Source organism: Macrotis lagotis, chromosome 5 (genome assembly GCF_037893015.1).
Source record: "Macrotis lagotis isolate mMagLag1 chromosome 5, bilby.v1.9.chrom.fasta, whole genome shotgun sequence".
Taxonomy (NCBI): Eukaryota; Metazoa; Chordata; class Mammalia; order Peramelemorphia; family Peramelidae; genus Macrotis; species Macrotis lagotis.
In genome coordinates this window covers 141656553-141679018 of record NC_133662.1, presented here as the reverse complement: position 1 = coordinate 141679018, position 22466 = coordinate 141656553, and the positions used below count along the sequence as shown (strand labels likewise).

The following is a 22466-nucleotide window of genomic DNA, read 5'->3' as shown; positions in this document are numbered from 1 at the left end:
ATAGATGAAGAGAAATTTCACTACTTACTTGACTTTACCAAACATATTTTAAAAAACCTTAATTAATGTTTTAAGAGTGACCAGTAAAAAAAAATATTGACAAGTAGCAACAAAGAATAAATAGAATTGAGATAAATGATATGAGACAGTAAACATTTCAATACTGCAAATACAAAAGGAACAGAATTATTGATTGTTGCCAAAGTTATTAGAAATATCTGTAATAATGACAGGATAAAATCAAAATATTTACAGTGATTCAAAATGTATAAAGTATGTTCATATAGGTTATTTCACAACAGCCCTGTAAAATGAGTAGGCCAAATGTTATTATAACATATGATATGGGGTAGTTAGGTGATACAGTAGATAGAGCACTGATCTTGGAGTCAGGAGGACCTGATACTTATTAGCTGTGTGACCTGGCAAGTCATTTAACCCTGATTGCCTCAAAAAAAAATAATAACACATAGCAGCAGAATACAGGATATATGGTGACTAATGAACTGACCTCAGAGTCAGGAAGATCTGAGTTTAAGCCCCACATCTAACACATATCGACAGTATGATCATTAGCAAATCACAACCTCTCAGTACTACAAGACTGTAAACTTTAGAAGAGCTGCTGATTTGGAATCTCATTAGGAGTTTCTGATACTATTTAAGTCTCAGGTTTGGAAAACAAAACAAAATGGAAAATTTTATATGAAATATACAATAAAACTTAAAGTATTAAAGCAACAAAGAACCTTGGGGTTCACATAATCCAACTTGCTCACATTACACATGAAGAAACTGAAACAGTTTAAATGATTTGCCTGTCTCACTCATCTAGTGAGTGGTATAGCTAGGACATGAACTAGTTTCCCTGACTGCAAACCCAAGGCTCTTTCACTTGAAGTTGATTTTTCATTCTGAAAATAAGTTCATGGAAGAGCAATTTTGCCAGAGAATTTTACAACTTAAAACCACTTTGACAGCTTTCTGAAACCAAGGGTAAAAACAAGCATATATCAAAGCATTGATGGCAGAGTTTGAGTATGCAAATCAAATCATAATGTCTAAAGCAAGAGGTGTAACCAAAAAAAAGCATCAATCATTACAGTCATAAAATAGGGGAACCAGAAAAGTAAGCAAGTCATTATTGCTATTCCCAGTCACAGCTGTTTTTCTTTCTTTTTTTTGTGATACCTTGTCACCATCTGAAGATATTTTGTTACCTATTTGTTCAATCTTTCTAGCTTGTTTGGCTGCACCAAAAAATCTTGCTAATCAAATATATCATGATAAAGAAAGGTATAAAATAAAGGAGAGAAGATATAATTACCCAAGTTTTGTTAAACAGTATTTCACAATTTCCTTCACAATAGAGAGCTTGCATGATTTCCTCCAGTCCTTCTTCATTTGCACCAGAGTACAGTAATGAGAAACTGTACAAGAAGGCAAATGCTCAGCTAAGAGCTATCAACACCTATGACAGAGATACTATGAACCTAATTGGATAAATCAAAGGGTAAGTAATGGCCACATATCAATCAACAGAGATAAGGTATAAGTTAAACATAGATGCTAAACAAAACCTTATGTTTAAACTAGAGTGAAACTTGCAGAATCTGTCCCCAAAATACCAACATGTTTCAACAGACTGTACTGTGCTGAAGGGAAGTACAGTTAATCCAGAGAACAATAGCACAGGCCAAGGAGACAACCAAGAAATTGGAAGGAGAGTGAAGCTGTTTGAAATACACTTACTAAATTACTAAAGTTTTCACCCACTATAAGGATTGTGATGAAGCCCAAGATCCCATAGAGACTGGTCTGAATGCCAAAAGACCATGGAATCTTCATACAGGAACCACTGATGTTATGAAAGCAAAATTGAACATCTCCACTTTGTTAGTTGATAGAAGCCAAAATTTTCTCTTTTGTAATTCTCTTGATTTCAAATTCTCTAGTTTCTAAAATGATTCAAATAAGGCAGTTCCAAATTAAGACACAGAATTTAAGATTATAGGGTCTTTTCAATAACAAAAAAGTCTTCATTTTCTCCTGATATGTAGCTACAGGTTTGAGCATGCTGCATTTAGAAAGCCAAACTTATACAGAATGTCTAATCTGTATAAATACTGCCTTTCAAAATCATCAGAAAGAAAGAATTATGGAACTTGAAAGTAAAATCAAATAAAATTCTGGTTTTACATACTAATAAAAAGTATTTTGAATCACCTTATCTTTTGTTTTATGAAACAATGTCTGAAGTAATTGCCAAAAGTACCTTACATATGTTTATATTTTTTCCTTTGACTTATTTTTTCCCAATGCCTCATCTGTCCAAAGGACTTCCTGTTTCTCAAAAGTATACCAGAAAGTTTAGAGAAGCCAACAATCATCCCATATGACACAGTCCCTTAGGGAAGAGGTGTGAGTGCTAAGAAGCAAACACCTAATAACAAATATTGAGTACCAAGCATTTCATTTTCTTAGTTTTAATAATGGATATGGTTTGTTCATTATTTAGAAAATAGGTTGAGCCAAAAGGTTTATTTTATTTATTTCTATTTTAATTATCATTAATAATGTTAAATATAAATACTACCATAAAGGGAGTAAATCCTCAAATAAAATTTTAAAAATTAATCTATTTGCATTTTAATTAATAAAAAAACAATGAAAAAATTTCAATAAAATATGAATAATAATAATAGTACATTTGCTTTGTGTCCTAAATCAAAGTGCTTATAAAAATCTTATCTATGTTGATTTTGTTGCAAATGTGTACAATATTGTTAAAATAGAGGAATAAGGGACTTCTTGCTAGGTGTGAAATTAATATAGTAGAACTGGTAAGAAATTATTTGTCTGTAATTTTATAAGGATAAGGCTGGAAATTGGACCTGTGATTTTATTGATACAGAAAATTATCAGATGAGAAAAGACCGTAGCAAGTCAACTGCTTCTCTTTAACCTGCCATGTGAGGAGATGACTAGAACACTGAGCAGTTAAATGACCTTGCCAATATACAATGCTGGCTCTACAACAAATCTAATAAAAAAAAAGACTTTAAATTAAAAGATAAAAAGGACAGAAGAAAATACCATATTGTATACACAAAGCTAGAAACCATGGAGAATTCACCAATGTAAAAAGAATAGTAGCCAAGATTTTCAGAAACCAACTGAAGACAAAGAACTCAACAATAAGATCCAGTGTCAGATGTCTCAATATACTATGAAGGATCATGGCATAAGGGACAGAGTACTGAACCTAAAGTCAAGAGCATTTGGATTTAAACCCTAAGTAAGATACTAAAATTCCTAGTCTCACTTTCCCCATCAGTTCTTTTTGATGTGGTGTTTGTCTTCCATTCTTGAAGAGGGCCCTGTTTCAGGGAGGTGATACCATGACACGTAAGTGAATTTGATTTAAGTGAGGGAGGACTGTACAAAGTCACCAGTGTCACTTTTTCCTCTGAAATCATTTGGGTTCAGTGGTTAGATATGGGTCATGAAGACTAGGAAAAAACCTTAGATGCAATGGAATACATTGAAAAAGAAGGAAAAAGAAAAAAAGAAAGAAAGCTGTGTTGTCCCACTGCCAAATGCAGTTCCAATCTTGCATTCAGGTTGTTGTTTGTTCAACATTCTCAAATGAAAATAACAAAAGCACCTGCCTTAGAAGGCTGCTGTTAGAATCAAATGAGATAATAAATGAAAAGTACTTTGCTAAACTCAAAGCACTATATAATGTTAGTATTCAATATAAAATGCACAAAGAAAGATGAACAAAAGATATCAAATAAAGGAAACAAATTAGATATAATATCATTGAAATAAGTCAGATTTGTCCTATGATTGTTATATAACTTTGGAAATTATATACAAGCAAAGGAAATAGAATAGAATGGTAAAGAAGACAGGGATAGATATGCATTAGTTATTATTATAGTAGCCCAGTGTTTCCTTCAGATTCCTCACAAATCAATTTGATTTTATATCTACTTTCATTCATACTTCAAGATTGCATTCCTTTCTTCCTAATGACCATTCACTTTATTAATCATATAATACAGCATTGTGATGATTTAAAAAAAGAAACAGGGTAAAATAAGGAAAGTGCATTCAAAAGATTCTAAATATTAATGGATTCTTTCCAGTAATTGACAGTTTTCAATTTAATGAGTTCCACATCCCAGTCCTATGACCTGGCAATGACTCTTCACTATTGCTGAATCCAATGCTTACATACTATGATGCTCTATTGATAACTAAAAATGTTATTTTGATGTTTGAGTGAGATTTCTTGATTAGCACAAGAGTGCTGACTTTAGTAATCAGTAGTCAGATTTTATCTGGGTGGATAGTACATGGCAACATAGAGTCCAAAGTCTATCACGGAAAGTAAGAAAGGAGGAAATCCATCATGAAATTACTGGGGGGGAAATCCCTTTCTTTGTCTATTTTCTTCTCATAATTCTTTCCTTCTTTCCAAAACTCCTCCCTCAGAGGAATCATTATGTTCTGTAGCTTCATATGATCTTCAGGAAAAGATAATTTCTTTAGTCTAAGCCCTTGCATAAATTAGATAGATCTTAACAAAGATCTCCTTTGATAAAATAACCTTTTTCCAGTTGTTCAGAGTATTTTACATCTAGCCATCAGCTTTAGTGATATCTATTTGAGCAGATTCTATTAAGGCTTTAACCCCTAACAATGTTAGGAAGACTATAACCAAGAAAATTACATGTTTATAGGTAGATTGGCTATATAATAAAGGTAGAAATATAACCAAACAATGAAAAAAAAGACTTCAATCCCAGCTCAATGATTGTTCCTTAATCTTTCTCCTTTTCTTTCATTTACACAGAGCAAGAGAAATTGAGGAGAGTTTATGAACCTAGAAATCCATGGGCAATCTGTAGATGAAGATTAGAGATAGTCTTAAATACAGTGGGATATATTGAAAGGGAAAAAAAGGGAAAAAAGAGAGAGAGGAGGGTTAAAGAAGAAAGGAAGAAAAAAAGAAAGAAAGCGGTATTGTCCAATTGCCAACTGCAGATTCAACCTCTTATGTAGGTTGTTGTTTGCCCTTCATTCTCAAATGAAAATAATAACACCTGCCTTAGGAATTCTAAAATAGAAATTCTAGAGGATTATTTAAAATTTTTTTAATCCCTTTGGCAATCAAGCAAATCCCATGGACACCTTCTCAGTATAATATTTTAAAGAATTGAAGGAATTGTTAAATTTCATTTAAAGGTTAATGAAATTAAAGATCTAATTTTTTTCTCATCCAAATCCAAGAACCAGCTGAAATCCAAGTTAAAAACCTTTTCATTAAATGAATATAGACTAAAACATCTTAGTAATTGGAAGTTTAGAAGGGAGACACAAAAAATATCTGGGGTTTAGGAACAGCAAGATGGTACAATGCATTGTGCTGAACTTGCTTACCAATAGATCAGTAATGAAACAAGGATATGCATTATCACCACCATTTTTCAATATTGTTCAAGAAATGTTAGTTATGAAAATAAGACAAGAAAAAGAAATTGAAGTAATAAAAATAGATAATGAAGAAATAAACCTATCACAATTTGCAGATGATATAGTAATAATCTAAGAGAGTCATAGAGACACAACTAAAAAAACTTGAAACAATTAACTTTAGCTAACTAGCAAGATATAAAATAAATTCACATAAATCATCAGTATTTCTATATACTACTAACATAAGTCATCAGGAAGAGATGGAAAGAGAAATTCCATTTAAAGTAACTTAGGACATAATAGAATACTTGGGAGTTAACCTGAAAAAACAAATTTACACATTTACAAAATACTTTCACACACATAAAGACAGAACTAAATAACAGGAGAAGGAGCAATATTAATTGTTCATGGTTAGACCAGATTTAGGTTCAGGTTTCTTTTAGGAAATTATTGGTGGATCCATTCTATTTTCACTTTGTTCCCTGGCTCTAAGATGTAGGTATTCTTGGTTTATAATATCTTAAAATGTGATATCCACATTCTTCTTTTTTTATTATTTTCAGATAATCTTCTGGTTCTTAGATTATTTCTCCTTAACTATTTTCCAGGTCGTTTATTTTTAAACATATATAGTATTTGCATATACAGTGTTGCAATTACTATACTATACTTCCATATCATACTGGTGAAGTGTTTTTAGACCTCTTCTTTTTAATCTTTCTGTTCATATTGTCTCTAGTAGGAAAATATTCAACATTTCAGCATCCATTTCATGAAATCAACCATGAAGTTTGTTTTCTTCTATTTTTTCCCACCCTTTTGTTTTAATATTTATTATTGTCTAATGAACATAATTAAAATTTAGCATATCTTGTTACTTGTCCCATTTCTAATTTTGGGGAAATTCAATTTTTGGATAAGATTTTCTACCATATTTTCTAAGGTATTGATTCTTATTGGATTTTTCCCCTAGCTATTCCATTTCATGTCTTTTACTCACATTTTGTCAGTAACTTTTGCCCTTTTGATTAGCTTCTTAGACTCTTAGATTGGAAGGGCAGAGTATAGATTCCTGGAGTGCTGTTTAAAGAGGAGACTCACTACTGTTCTTCCCATTCCTCACCCCCATACTGCTTTTGGATTTATTTTTTGGTACTCTTTTTATACCTTCCCTCTACTTCTCCCCCACCTTCAGTTTTTGAATCTTTTCTTCCATTATTACATTGTAAGCTCCTTGAGGGCAGGTACTGTCTTTGTTTTTATTTGTATTTTTATCTCCAGTGTTTAGCTCAATATGTAGAATAGACTGGGCACCTAATAAATAAATAGTTATTGATTAATTGCTTCATTTCTTCCAGGAATATTTATATTCCATGTGTCCAGGACTTTCTCTATTCTTAAGTTCTATTTGGTCTTGTTATGGAATTATTCACTTCCACTGGGTTTACCCCTCTTCGATTTCTCTCATTCCATGATAATTCTTGTGTTTGATGCTTTTTTCCCTGTTTACTCTTATATCCATCCTCAGTTTTTTTGGATTGAGAGCTTGTGTTTGGCTAAAAATTTCTTCTATATACTTAGATAGGCCCTGCCTAAATGTTTGGTTGAATATGAGCTAAACATTTGCTAGAGATTGAGTTGCCTAGATTAGGCATGGGTTTCCTTTTTGTTCTAGTGGCTAGTTTATGCTATTTTTCTTTTGTTAGGAAGGTGGACGAGTCTTTTTTGTCATCCTGAGTGTTAGTCTCATGATATGGAGCCTGGTTGTTTTGGACTCCATATAACCTAGTTTATCTCCTTTCTGGGGTTCTGCCAGACTGAAGAAATCTTTTTGTGCAGTTCTGGTGAGATGAAAGAGTTTTATCTTGTTGTTTTGGGGTTTCTTTATAATTATTCTTTCTTTAGCATTTTTAGAATTTTTTTGTTGTTGTTCAGTCATATCTGACTCTTCATCACCTCCTCTTCAGTTTTTGTGGCAAAGATACTGTAGTAGATTAGCCATCCCTTCTCCACTTTATTTTACCATTGAAGAAACAGAAGCAGACTAAGCTAAATGATTCATGCAGGGTCACACAGTCAGTAAGTATCTGAGATCACTTTTGAACTCAGGACTTCCTGAGACAAAGGCTGGCACTCTATCCACTGCTTCAAAGTTATTCGTTAGAACTTCACTGAGTTATATGAGGGATCTTCTAGATTAGAACATGCTTCTGTTATCTTTCAGCAATCTTCTACAACATTTTAGCAGTTAGTAATTCAGATTTTATTTAAGGATCTTGAGTGAGAGGGAATGCATTTCCTCTTATTCAATTGATGGATGTTTTGAATTACTAGGAAATGTTTCCTTATATCAAGAATAAATTAAATTCCTTGAAACTTCCATCCATGGTTCCTAGTTTAGCTCTCTGGGACAAAGCAGAACAAGATTACTTCCATTCTAATATTTAAACAGCTATTTACAGGTTTCCCCCTTCCTTTTTTAGGCTAACAATTATAATTTCTTCAATAGTCTTCATATAATCTATAGGGGCCTTTCACCTTCCCACTTGAGAACTCTAACTTAGAAATATCCTTCCTAAAATGTGAAACCCTAAATTAATTTATGCTAACCCAGTTGTGTTCTGACTAAAGCAAACTACAATAGAACGATTCTAGATATCATGCATCTCAATGAAGTCTAAGATCTCATTCCTTTACTTGGCTGCTATATTATTCTGTTGATTCGTTTTGAACTTTTAATTCTCTCCAATCCCCAGACCTTTCCCAACAAACTTCATGCTTAATTTGAGGGAAAAACAATGGATACTGAAATGTAGAGGTGATATTGTCATATTAGAGATAACATGGACAGAAAAATTAAAAAGAAGAGATCTAGAAACATTTAATCTTTATGATATGAGAGTACAATGCAGTAGTTGTAACACTAAAATCCCTCCCACAAATCCTCTGGCACAAAACTAGCTGAGAGACAATATATTCCCTGTTTCTTACCAAGAATAGTATCAAGTGTGGGTCACAAGACTCACTATACCCATCCCTTCACATAGTGATGGGGAACTCCAAAGACCTAGAGTAAGCAATAATTACTTGTTGACTTTCTTTACTTAGAGCTCCATCCTAGAGGAGTCAATGAGGAGAATTCTAACCATGTGATGATTCCAGGAACTAAGGGCAAGGACAATTCAAAAAAGACTGATTGTTAGTAGGGAAGGGAAAGAATAATTAACAATGAACCACTAGGTTCATTGCTAGAACTTTTTCCCCATGCCTGCCTTAACAGAACTGGGGTAGCTAGGCAGTTTTCATCCTATGAAGAAATCTCCCTTATCAGAATGATAGGTACAATGATGCAAATTAAATGCATACACCTGAGAGAGCTAAAAAGAGCAAGACCACAATGACCTATATACTGGTCTAATACTGAATGCTGCCTTCTTACAGAGCTGTCTCTGTCATTCTTGGAAAGAGACAGCATAATGTTGTGACTTCTGCAGTTACATTGACAGATCAGATAATATGAAATTATTTCAATGATATGGATGGGTTGGAGGTGGGGCAGTGGGAGGGAAATCCTGCTTACACCCTGTTGGAAAAGTTGGAAGAATCAAACTTCAAAGTTTTAGACCAGCCTAAGGGTAAGCAGCATGGTTGATAGAATTACTGAAAAAGACGCCAGACCAGAGAAAATGAATGCTGGGTGAATTGATATTAGCTCTCTTTTCTTCATTTCTAATTGTATGAATAAAGAACTCTTCTGCGTAAGACCTAAATACCTTTGTCTATGAAAGAACAATAAGGAAAATATGATGGGGGGGGGATGACTTTATCCTAAATTTCAGTTGGGGGGGAGACAATCCATGATCTGTCTGGGTAATCCACAATAGCCCTGAACTCCTAAAAGGAAAAGAGAAGTGCTAAGGCACTAAGGGGTTGCCAGCTTGTTGAAAGCATTAAACTAAGACACCTAATTTGAAAATAACCCCACAGTGCCATCTACTGTTATATGATGTGCACTTGATTGACAAAATATGATGTTTCTTTAAGCATAGATCACAAAACTCTTCATACCCACCCCCTCATATAATGATGGGGGACTTCAATGATCTGATTTCCTTAGATGTAGCATAATCCTTCAAAAGATGGAAGAGTCAGGGAGGAGAATTTGATTCTGAATCTGATTCTCAACAAGGAAAACCTTTTTAAAGTTTTTTTAAATTGTATTTTTTTCTTTTCAAAGTTTTATTGATGAATCTTGTTTCAATATCTTAATTGTCTTAATAAAATGTTGTAAACAAACATTTACAGATTACTATCACTCTTCGAGAGATTTCTTGAAGTAAAATGAAGAAGTTAGATAAAAGCACTAGTGACCTTATCTGAAATATCAAACATTTTCCATTTGTAACAACTTCTCAACAAAAAATTAATATAAATAGTTTTCCTCTCCCTTCCACCATTCTACTTAATTGAAAAAAATGAGAAAAAACCCAAATTTCCTTAAATAAGTATGCATAGGTAATGTGTCTCTAGGTATTTCTGTGCCCTAAATCCATCACCTCTCTAAAATGGATAAAATGGTTCATTTTATCCTGGAATCAAGTAGAAATTTTTTGCTACAGTGTAAATGTTGGGAAGCTTAGAGGTAGGGAATCTGAGGGTAGTGACCTTTCCATCTTCAAATTTAAGATAAAGAAGGAAAAAAAGATGAGCATAGCTTATGATATTCCCTAGACTCAGAGATTGGATTTCAAAAGGCTTAGAGAACTGTGACAATTATCATGATTACTTCTGAATCTTTTTTTCTCCAGTCTAAACATCCTTTTCTTCAATCAAAATTCATTTGTCAGCTCTTGCTGCCACCATTGACTTCTCACTACTGGTGCTACTGCTAATGCATATGCTCTGTGCATCACAGTGTCATTGACCTCTCCTGCCAACCTCCTAAATTGTCTTGAGCTGGAAAAATATCTCACTCTGACTTTCCCTTGGCTCTACTATTCCAAAATTTGATTTAAGGAGTTATTTTAAAGTTATTGGAGGAGAATGTAGGGAGAGTACAGTTGGGTTTCTAACTTTCTTCTTCCATTTTGACACTTTCCCTAGAACCCCCTTCCCAATCTCTTATTTTAAAGGATGAAAGGATAAAATTGAGGCTCAGGATTATGAAGTGAAATCCCCAGGGTCATAAGGACACTAAATAATAGTGTTGGAATTCCAACACAGTTCCTCTAATTCCAAATCCAGTCTCTTTTCCAGTTCTCCAAACTATTATCACCACAGTCTACCTATTTCTCCTGTTTTAGTCATGGGGATTATTTCATAGTAGAAAATTTAGGCTAGGATTTTGTTTTCAATCTTCCATAATTTTTTTCATAAAAATTCTTGAAAGCATTGAATAGTACAGAGGTGGCCCCTGAATTAAGAAGACCTACCTCTAATACTTATAGGTTGGTGATTTTGAGAAAATCATTTTCCTCCCTGTGGTGCCAAGTAACTCCTTTAGAGCAGGAACCTATCTGATCAAGTAGCACTATAGGAGATTCCTCACCAGATTATTCCCTAAATTAATGAAATCCAGAGGCAGTGTAAAAAAAAGGAACCTTATTCTGAATATACTAAAAACATATTGTGAATATTTTCTTATCTCATGCTCAGATGACTTCAGATTTATTGATATCATTTCTTTTTTCTCTAATGCATTATTTGCTTCATTTTTCCCTCTCCTATTGAAAGCAATGCAGAAAGGAAAGCTAATTCAAAAGGCATTGTCTACAATGATGAACTTGCTCTTCTTAACAGTAAAATAATCAGCCATTTCTAAATAACTTGTAATGGAAACTAACATCTCTATCCAGAGAAGGAACTACTCAGTCTGACTGCAGACCAAAGCATTATATTTTCAATTTTTAAAAATTGTTTTATGTTTTACATTTTTCCCTATCAATTTTCCCTCTTTGTTCTGATTCTTCTTTAATGATATGATTAATATGGAGACATGGTTGTACATGTATAACCTCTATTTAGATCACTCTTTGTCTGGGGGGAGGGGGAAGGGAGAGAGAAAAATGTGGAACTCAAACCCTTACAAAATAATGATTGTTGAAAACTATATTTACGTGTAGTTTGAAAAATAAATAAATTTATTTTTAAAAAGAAAAAAGGATTGTTTTATTTTTGCTATTATTTGACATATAGAATCTATGGTCTGACATAGACTATTATAATAAAGAAACATTGCTTTGATTATCATATAATCAATCTTAATTAAGAAGGGTAAGATATGGAAAGAAGAGCAACTGCTAAGTAAAACTTCATTAAGTAACTTAAAAATTGTATGCAGTCCTCTTTATCTCACTTCTTTCAGAACTAGTCAGAAAGACAAAGAACTCTTTTCAAGTGTCAAGATGAAACATATGAAACAGCTATAAGTTCTCTAGGCATCTCTTCTGGGGAAAAAAACAACAACAAAGCAAAACTGCAGAAGATCACACTTTACCAAGACACTGGTGTGATCTGAAGAACTGTACAACACTAAGCTGACTCAAAAACATATTCCTACCCTGGTCTGTTATGCTACCTAAAATTCTCATCATTTTTTAATGTTAGTGACTTTCTCAAAGAGCATATATTTTACCTATATAAAGGCATAAAGTTATTTAATTGAAATATCTAGGCAGCAGAGTGACAATGCCTGACTTAATCAGAAAAAAAATTTATTTTAGATCCTGCCCAGTCACCAATAACTTTTCTCAGTCTCTGTTTTCTCATCTATAAAACTGATATAAAAATATCACCTAACTCAGAAATGTGAGGATCAAAACTCTTAAAATGTTATTTGTTAGCTATTCTTATTACTTAAGAAAGTTAACAACATTTAATTATTGGATTAGCCTACTATCAGCTAGCAGAAAATGAGACTGAAGGAATGAGATGCAGAATGCCTTAGGTTCTGCTGAAATAGGAGAGGCAAAGACACTCTATTAATATTATGTCTTACTCAGTCCAAAAAAGTAGGATATAGAGCTCCAAGAATTCCTGGAACTGTATGAGAGAAGTGGGTTTATAGAAAGTTTGCCAAAGAAAATCTTTGCCTACTTCACAATTTGGTCGAGGGTCAGTCTTATGGACTATCAACTTTCCTTTAAAATTCATTCAAGAAATATTTATTTAATGCTCACTGTGTTCTTAGAGAATATAGATAGCCAAGAGGAAAGAAATTAAGCTTTCCATGATTTAAATATTCACCAAAAAAAGAAGGAATTATTCCAGAATCCAAGATGAAGTCTGGACTAACAAAACCATAATCTTATAGAATTTGGGGTTTCCAGCATGTGGAAAAAAGGTCAGGAAATTTAAGACAATTTAATGAAAATAAACATCAACAGTATTGAAAAACTATTCTATTTAAAGTTAAATCCCACATTCAAAAAGTTATCTGTACATAATCAAAGAGAGGCTACCAAAATTGAAAAGACAATTTAATTCAAGGCTTAACCTTAACAAAAAGCACTACAACATTCATTGAGGATTTGTTTATTTTTAATTAATCTATTAGCCTTCTCTTATTCCCTTCCCCTTACTGATGAGAACACTGAGGCTCACAGATGTTAAATGATTTTGGAGGAATGGGAATAATTATTTATATAGAGGGTGCATTTGCAAGATACCATACTAAGTATTTTGCAAATATTATCTCATTTAATTTTTTAAAACAAACCTGGGAGGTAGGCACTATTATTATCCTTATTTCACAGCCAAGGTAACCAAGGCAGAGGTTAAGTAAAGTAAGTTGCCCAGGGTCACGCAGTTAGTTAGTATCTTAGAATTTGAACTCAGGTATTTCTGACCCTAGATCTGGCATTCTATCTAATAGTTGCTTCCAAAGGTAAAGGATGCATATATATATTTAGACTGACTGATTACCTAGAGAGTCTATTCTATCAAGGAATGAAAGTAAAGCCAGAACAGAAGAATAGACAGCATAGAGAAAAGAAAAGTGGCATTAGGTCAAAATAATGGAGAAAGATTCTGGTTTTTAATTCATTCTGCTTTCTGTTTCCATTTTATGGAGCAGTTCATTCCATTCACATTTACAGGTAAGATTACTAATTCTGTATTTCCTTCTATGCTATCCTTCTCCATTTATATTTATCTCTTTCTTTTTTTTCTTATTTCTCCTCACCAAAGTTTTACTACTTTTCCCCTTTAATTTATTTTTTAAAAATTTAAATTTCATTAAGTGAATGTCCTTCAATTGGGGAATGACTTAACAAACTGTGGTATATGTATGTCATGGAATTCTATTGTTCTGTTAGAAACCAGGAGGGATTGGAATTCAGGGAAGCCTGGAATGATTTACATAAACTGATGCTGAGTGAGATGAGCTGAACCAGAAAAACACTGCATACCCTAACAGCATCATGGGGGTGATGATCAACCTTGATGGACTTACTTATCCCTTCAGTGCAACAACCAGGGGCAATTTTGGGCTATCTGCAATGGAGAATACCATCTGTATCCAGAGAAAGAATTATGGACTTTGAACAAAGACCAAAGACTATTACTGTCAAATTGGGGGGGGGGGGGATGTTACATTATTATGTAATTTTACTATCTCATACTTTATTTTTCTTCCTTAAGGATATGATTTCTCTGTCATCACATTCAACTGAGATCAGTGTATAACATGGAACCAATGTAGAGACTAATAGAATGCCTTCTGTGGGGGGTGGGGGTGGGGGAGGGAAGCAAGAATGGGGGAAAATTCGTAAAACTCAAAATAAATAAAATCTTAAAAAAAATTAAATTTCAGTTTATTTTCACTTATACCTTCCCTTCCTTTTTAATCAGTCCCTTCTTCCCTTATCTTCCTGAGTGGAATATTCCCTCTTAAGAGTTAATATTCCTAGTGAAGTCCTCTCAGAGTTAAAAATCATTAGAACAAAGACAAACTATTACTCTTAGACTATTCTCAGAAGAAAGAGGGAGAGAGACTTTGCATTTCCAGACACCCTCCCGATTCTGTTAGGGAGGGAAATAGTGGACTATTTCCAGAAAGACCTTGCATTCCCAGCCAGACACCCTCCTGATTCTGTTAGGGAGGGAAATTTTGGAATATTTCCAGAGAAGAGACCTTGCATTCTTAGTTAGCCACCTGTTTTATGATAGACTGGGGGAACTGTAGACTGCCTCCTCTTGTTCGATGATAAGAAGACCTTGCATACTCAGACATTAATTCATTTAGATAGACAACTTTAAAAGGTCATTAGAAATCTTCTTCTGATATCCTCACCATCTGGATGGTGAGGTAAGATTCTATGAAAACATTTCATTCTTCTCTTTGTTACCAGATAGATTTTTCTGGGAAAGATTCTAACTCTGAAAACCTTAACCAATCAGGTTGGAAGAGGGGGAGCTAGGGAGGGGGGAATTGAACTAAGCCATATAATCTTGCTTGACTGTCACATCAGGACAGCTCCTTGATCTTCCCTACCTTTGTGAGACTTGGAGAATGCCCTTTTCTTGAGAAAAGTCAAAATAAACTTTCTTTTTTGCTCAGAGGAGTCTCTATATTTTTAAGTGGATTTTTATTGCTCACATTCTCTTTCCCAATCCCCCCTTTCCTGTAGATTAAGTTAGATTTTTAAACCCAAGTGGGAATATATGTATTTCCTCACTGGGCTAAATCTATTGAATAAAATTTACACAGCATTCAGATTCTCCCTTCTTTCCCTCTAAAATTATAAATCTTGGTGCCTCTTCCCTTGGCTCGCTAATATACTTGATAAGATCCTATTGTTATCAAGATTGTTTACTTGATTTTTTGATAAGCAGTATTGACTCAAATTGCATCAAATTATAATTATAATCATTTACACACAATCCTCTTCACAAGCCAAAATATCCTCCAAAGCCATATCATTTCTTGAACTATTTTTGCCCCTCCCCCCTGGCCTATTTTCTTTCCTACATTACCTCCCCCTCACACACAGGGCACTTAACACCTTGTTAAGTGAATCTCCCACTTTACACACAGGATACTTAACCCCTTGTTAAGGTTTTGGTACTGATCTAATTAATTGAAAGTGTCTTGAAGATCTCAAAGTACTGGGAGGTTCAGGAGGTCTGACTGAGAACTTTACAAATGATTGTAAAGTAATAGAGTCATTGTCTCAGGTCATTGCAACTTATGATGCCCTCATTAGACAAGGTGCTTAGCACCTTGTGATAATCAGAGTGTAATAACTTAAGTTAAAGTTGATACTCCAGCTTTTTTTCTGGGGTTTTTATCTCAAACATAGTGTTGTGATCTTGAACCTCTTCAAATGAGGGACAAGACCTAATTAAAATTATATCCCTTAGGTTCATTCTCTTCATTTATATTCTACCCTCTAATTATTCTTAGAGAAGTAAAAGTTCTGATGAGTTAAAATTGTTTTATCTTCCCTTTTAGAGACCATCATTTGTTTAAAACAAGTTTTGTTTTTTCAGTTCCTCTTTTCATTTACCTTTTTTATGCAACTCCTCAGTCGTGTATTTGGCAATTGAATTATCCATTAGGTTCTGGTCTTTGTGTCTGGAAATTCTGGAAGTCCTGTGTTTCACTGAACATCCATCTTTTTACCTGACAATATAGACTGAATTTTGCAAAATCCCACAATATGTTGTTTACAAGTGAGTGGAATATTCCCTCTTAAGAGTTAACATTCCTGGTGAAGTCCTCTCAGGGTTAAAAATCATTAAAACAAAGACAGACTATTACCCTTAGACTATTTTCAGAAGAGGAAGAAAGGCCTTGCATTCCCAGTCAGACACCCTCCCAGTTCTGCTAGGGAGTGAAACTGTGGTCTGTTTCCAGAAAGACCTTGGATTGATTCTGTTAGGGAGGGAAATAGTGTAATACTTCCAGAGAAGAGAAATTGCAATCTTAGTTAGCCACCCATTTGATAATAGACTGGGAGAACAGTAGCCTACCTTCTCTTGTTTGATAAGTACTAAACTAAGAAGCTAGAGTTCCTTAGAAGATCTTGTATACTTAGATAGTATTTCATTTAGAGAGATAACAAAAAGGTCATTAGAAATCTTCTTTTGATAACTTCTGAGGTAATATTTTATGAAAACATTTTATTCTCTTTGCTGCTGGGTGGATTTTTCATGTAAAGATTCTAACTGAAAATCTTAACCAATCAGGTTGGAAGAGAGGGCGCTAGGGAAGCAGAAACAAATAATCTTGCTTAACTATCACCTCTAGGCAGCAACTTGATCTTCACTACCTTTATGAGACTTGGAGTATGCCCTTTTCTAGAGAAAAGCCAAAATAAATTTTCTTTTTTGCTCAGAATAATTTCCATATTTTTTTCTTTTAGTTTTTTAATTCTCATTTTGTACAAATTTTTTTTACATTAATAAAATACTCTTGTTTAAGAGTAAAGAAAATACCCCCCCCCCCATGAATATAGACTTGTATAGACTTGCTTGGGCGATTAAGTGAAGGGGAGAGAAAAAAATTAAAATAAAAAAAATAATAGTAATAATTGTAGGTATGGCCAGGTGGTGCAATGGACGAAGCACCAGCTGTGGAGCCACCAGCACCCAAGCCCACATCCAGCCCCATAGACCCAACAATCACCCAGCCGTGTGACATGCAAGGCACCCAATCCCCACTGCCCTGCAAAAACCAAAAAGAAGAAAAAAAAGACCCAAAATAAAATAAAATAGTAATCATAGCAGGGGTGGTTGGGTAGCAGACAGAGTACTGGCCCTTGAGCCAGGAGCACCCGGGTCCAAATCAGGCCTCAAAAACCCAAAGATCACCCTGCTATGTGGCCCCAGGCAGGCCACCCAGCCCCATTTGCCCTGCACCCTCCCCCAAATAATAGTAATAAAAAATGTGCTTCAGTCTTTGTTCCAACACCAACAACTGTCATGGGAGGATCGCATTCTTTATGGTAAGTCCATAGCAAAAGTTGCTTCCATATTTTTCCACCGTTGCTATTGCTGATAGCAACTCCCCCCTTTCTTATTTCTCCACTACCATGTACTATATTTTCTCTCTCCTTTCACTCTGACTCTGCTGTAGGGTCGCTGAGTGGCTCAGCAGACAGATCCCTGGTCCTGGGGCCAAGAAGCCCTGAGCCCCCATTCCACCCCTTAGGCCCAGAATCCACCTGGCCCTATGGTCTTGGACAGGCCTTCCAATCCCAGCCCCTTGCAAGAAGTAAAAAAAAAATGTGTTATATCTGACCACTCTCCCCCCCATGGTCCATCCTCTCCTCCATCATTCATATCCCACCCCTTCCCCCTGTCCCCCCCCCTCCTTCTTACTTCAGATGCTTATACCCCATTGAGTATATATGCTGTTTCCTCTCCTAGCCACCTCTGATGAGAGCAAAGGTTCCCTCTTTCCCCCTTGCCTACCCCCTTCCATATCATTGCAATAGCTCATTGTAATAGAAAAAAATCTTATTATATGAAATACCTTGACCTATTCCCCCCTCTCCGTTTTCTTTCTCCGATTATATTTCCCTTTTTTTCTATTGACTCCATTTTCACACCATATTTTATCTTCAAATTCAGCTTTCTCCTGTGCTTTAATTATAAAAGCTCCCTCTACCTGCTCTATTAACTGAGAAGGTTCATATGAGTATTATCAGTGTCATTTTTCTATGCAGAAATACATGCAGTTCATCATCATTAAGTCCCTCATATTTTCCCCCTCTCCTTCAATCTCCATGCTTCACCTGAGTCCTGTATCTGAAGACCAAACCTTCTGTTCAGCTCTGGCCATTCCAAAAGCAACATTTGTAATTCCCCTGGTTCATTGAAAGTCCATCTTTTTCCCTGGAAGAGGACATTCAGCCTTGCTGGGTAGTTCATTCTTGGCTGCATTCTAAGCTCTTTTGCCTTCCGGTATATTATATTCCAAGCCCTACAAGCTTCCAGTGTAGTTGCTGCTAAGTCCTGTGTGATCCTGACTGCAGCTCCATGATATTTGAATTGTGTCCTTCTGGCTGCTTGTAATATTTTCTCTTTGACTTGGGAGTTCTGGAACTTGGCTATAATACTCCTAGGAGTTGGTTTTTTGGGATCTTTTTCTCGGGGGGATCGGTGGATTCTCTCCATTTCTATTTTGCCCTCTGCTTCTAGAATATCAGGGTAATTTTCCTGTAGTAATTCTTTGAAAATGATCCTGATCATGACTTTCAGGTATTCCAATGATTTTTAAATTATCTTTCCTAAGTCTGTTTTCCATATCAGTTATTTTGTCAATGAGATATTTCACATTTTCTTCTAATTTTTCATTTTTTTTTTTGGTTTTGAAGTATTGATTCCTGATTTCTGGTAAATTCATCAATCTCCCTTAATTCTATTCTTTGTCTGAAGGATTTGTTCTCCTCAGAGAGTTTTCTTATCTCTTTTTCCATCTGGCCAATTTTGCTTTTTAAGGCATTCTTCTCCTCAACAACTTTTTGAACTGTTTTATCCATTTGACCTAAACTGGTTTTTAGCATGCTATTTTCTTCAGCATTTTTTTGATTTCCTTGACTAAGCTGCTGACTTCATTTTCATGTTTTTCTGTATCTCTCTCCTTTCTTTTCCCAGTTTTTCTTCCAACTCCCTCATTTGATTTTCAAAGTCTTTTTTTATCTCTGTCATAGCCTGAGCCCAATTTCTGTGTTTCTTGGAGTCTTTAGATGCAGGAGCTGGTGCTTCCTCATCTTCAGACTGAGTGTTTTGATCCTTCTTGGGCTCATATGCAAAATATTTCTCCATGGTCTTTCTCTTATTTCTCTGCTTGCTCATTTTCCCAGCCTGGGCCTGGTTTTGGGGTGCTTCCTGAGCTTTTGGGACACTCCCACAAGGGTCTCAGTGTGTGAGGCTCTGTCCTCCCTCCTGTTCTGTGAATGACCATAAGTGCCCCACTCTGCCATGGGGCTGAGGTGGGGGGGGGGGCCCTGCTGTTCTATGGGCGGGCCTAGACCGATCAGGATCTGAATGTGGTCAGAGCCCCAGAGTCCTGTTCCAGAGACAGAGGACAGAGCTCTGCAGTCTCTCTTCACTCCCCTCCCTCAGCTCAATGGGCTCATGCCCTGGGAGCTCCTGCTTACCAGCTCTGCCTGCTTCTGTTTCCAGAAAGACCAAGCTGCTCGCTGTGTGCCCTGAGGGCTGGGCTCCATGTGCTCACTCTGGCAGAGGTCCCCCGCTGTTCCCCCACTTTGTGCCAGGTGCTCCCCAGGGTGCAGCTCAGGAGACTCCCAGGCTGCTGTGAGCAGCAGCTCCCAGCACCCTGGGGCTGCCTCCAGGAGGCTGAAGTTCTTTCGCTCTGGCAGGCCACCCCTCTGGCGGGCTGCCCCTCCAATCCCAGGGAGCAGAGCCTTTCTGCTCTTTTCCAGGTTACCTTGAATAGGAGAACTGCCTCACTGGGTCCCTTTGTGGGTTTTGTCTCTCGAAAGTTTAGTTAGAGTCCTTAGTTTCAAGTTTTATCAGAGAGTGCCTAAGACTCGATCCCTTCTTGTCGCCATCTTGGCTCCAGAATTTCTATATTTTTAAGAGGATTTTTATCCCATACACAAGAAATACATTTGAAGCAGAAAGATAAACACAGGGTAAAGGTAAAAGGTTGGAGCAAAACATATTATGTCTCAACTGAAGTAAAAAAAATATTGTGTAGAAATTCTAATCTCAGACAAAGTAAAAGCAAAAATCAATCTTACTAAAAGAGATAAAGAAGGAAATTATATCTTCTAAAACAGTACCATTGGAAATCAAGCTATATCATTACTAAACATGTATGCACCTAATGGGATAGCTTCTAGATTCCTAGAGGAAAAACTGAGTGAATTACAAGGAAACACAGACAGCAAAACTTTAAGAATGGGAGACCTCAATCTCCCTCTTTCAAAATGAGATAAATCTAACAAATTAAACAAGAATGAAGTTAAGAAGGTGAATGAAATCTTAGAAAACTTAGATATGATAGACTTCTGGAGAAAAAGTTAATGAGGACAGAAAAAGAATATACCTTTTTCTGGGCAGTACATGGCACCTTTACCAAAATTGACCATGTGCTAGGGCACAAAAACCTTAAAATCAAATGTAGAAAGGAAGAAATAATAAATACACACTTCTCAGATCATGATGCAATAAAAATTACATGTAATAAAGGGTCATGGGAAGATCCAAGAGCTAATTGGAAATTAAATAACTTGGTCTTAAAAAATGGGTGGATCAAACAGCAAATAATAGAAATAATCAATAATTGTATCCAATAAAATGGTAATAATGAGACATCATACCAAAATTTATGAGATACAGCCAAGGCAGTTTTGAGGGGAAACTTTCTATCTCTAACTGCCCATATGAATAAAATAGAGGAAGAAGAGATCAGTGAATTGGGTATGCAACTAATAAAAGCCAGAAAAATAACAAATTAAACACCAAACTAGAAATTCTGAAAATCAAGGGAGAGATTAAAAAAAATAGAAAGCAAAGAAACCATTGATCTCAGTAATAAATCTAAGAGTTGGTTTTATGGGAAAAAACCCAATAAAATAGACAAACCTCTGGTTAATCTGATTTTAAAAAGAGAGAAGATAACCAAATAACCAGTATCAAAAATGAAAAGGGAACTAACCACCTTTGAGAAGGAAATTAAAGTGATAAGTGGGAACTTTGCCAAATTGTATGCCAATAAATTGGACTTGAGTGAAATAGATGAATAGTTACAAAAATGCAAATTGCCCAGATTAACAGAAGAGGAAATAAATTACTTAAATACCCCATTTCAGAAAAAGAAATTGAAGAAACCATCAATAAACTCCTTAAGAAAAATTCCCCAGGTCCAAATGGATTTACAAGTGAATTCCACCAAACATTTTAGGAACAATTAATTCCTATTCTACATAAACTATTTTAAAAAATCAGAGATGAAGGAGTTCTACCAAACTCCTTTTTTGACACCAACATGGTGCTAATACCTTAACCAGGAAGAACTAAAACAGACAAAGAAAATTATAGACAAATTTCCTTAATGAATAGTGATGCAAAAATCTTAAATGAAATTTTAGCAATAAGACTACAGCATGTTATTACTAGGATAATACACCATGATCAGCTTGGATTAATACCAGGCAGGCAGGATTGGTTCAACATTAGGGTCACTCAACATAATTAAGCATATTAGCAGTAAGACCAACAGAAATCATATGATTATCTCAATAGATGCTGAAAAAGCCTTTGTTAAAATATAGCATCATTCCTATTAAAAACACTAGAAAGTATAGGAATAAATGGAGTTTTCCTTAAAATTATAAATAGTATCTATCTAAAACCATCAACAAATATTATATTTAATGGGGATGAACCCAGAGCATTTCCAATAAATTCAGGGGTGAAGCAAGAATGCTCACTATCACCATTACTATTCAATATGGTATTAGAAATGCTAGCAGTAGCACTAAGAGCAATTAAAGGAATCAGAATAGGCAATGAGGAAGCAAAACTTTCATTCTTTGCAGATGACATAATGGTATACCTTGAGAACCTGAGAAAATCACCTAAAAAAATCCTTGAAACAATTAACAAATTCAGCAAAGTAGTAGTATATAAAATAAACCCACATAAATCATCAGTGTTTCTATATATGAACAACAAAGCCCAAGAACAAGAGATAGAAAGAGAAATTCCATTTAAAATAACTGTAGATAACATTAAATACCTTCCAAGACAAACCCAGAAATTGTATAAACACAATTATAAAAATCTCCTCACCCAAATAAAATTAGTTCTAAATAATTGGAAAAATGGTTAGGTAGAGCTAATATAATAAAAATGGCAATTCTACCCAAATTAAATTACTTATTCATTGTCATACCAATTAAACCTAACAAATAAATACTTTACTGAGCTGGGAAAAAATAGTAATAACATTCATCTGGAATAACAAAAGGGGAAAAATAGCAAGGGAACTGATGAAA

General features: G+C 35.0%; 1 pseudogene; it reads right to left on the bottom strand.

Moving 5' to 3' along the window:
* Positions 1-909: 909 nt before the first annotated feature.
* Positions 910-22466, bottom strand: part of LOC141489390 (trace amine-associated receptor 9-like) — a 31008-nt pseudogene continuing 9451 nt past the window's right edge.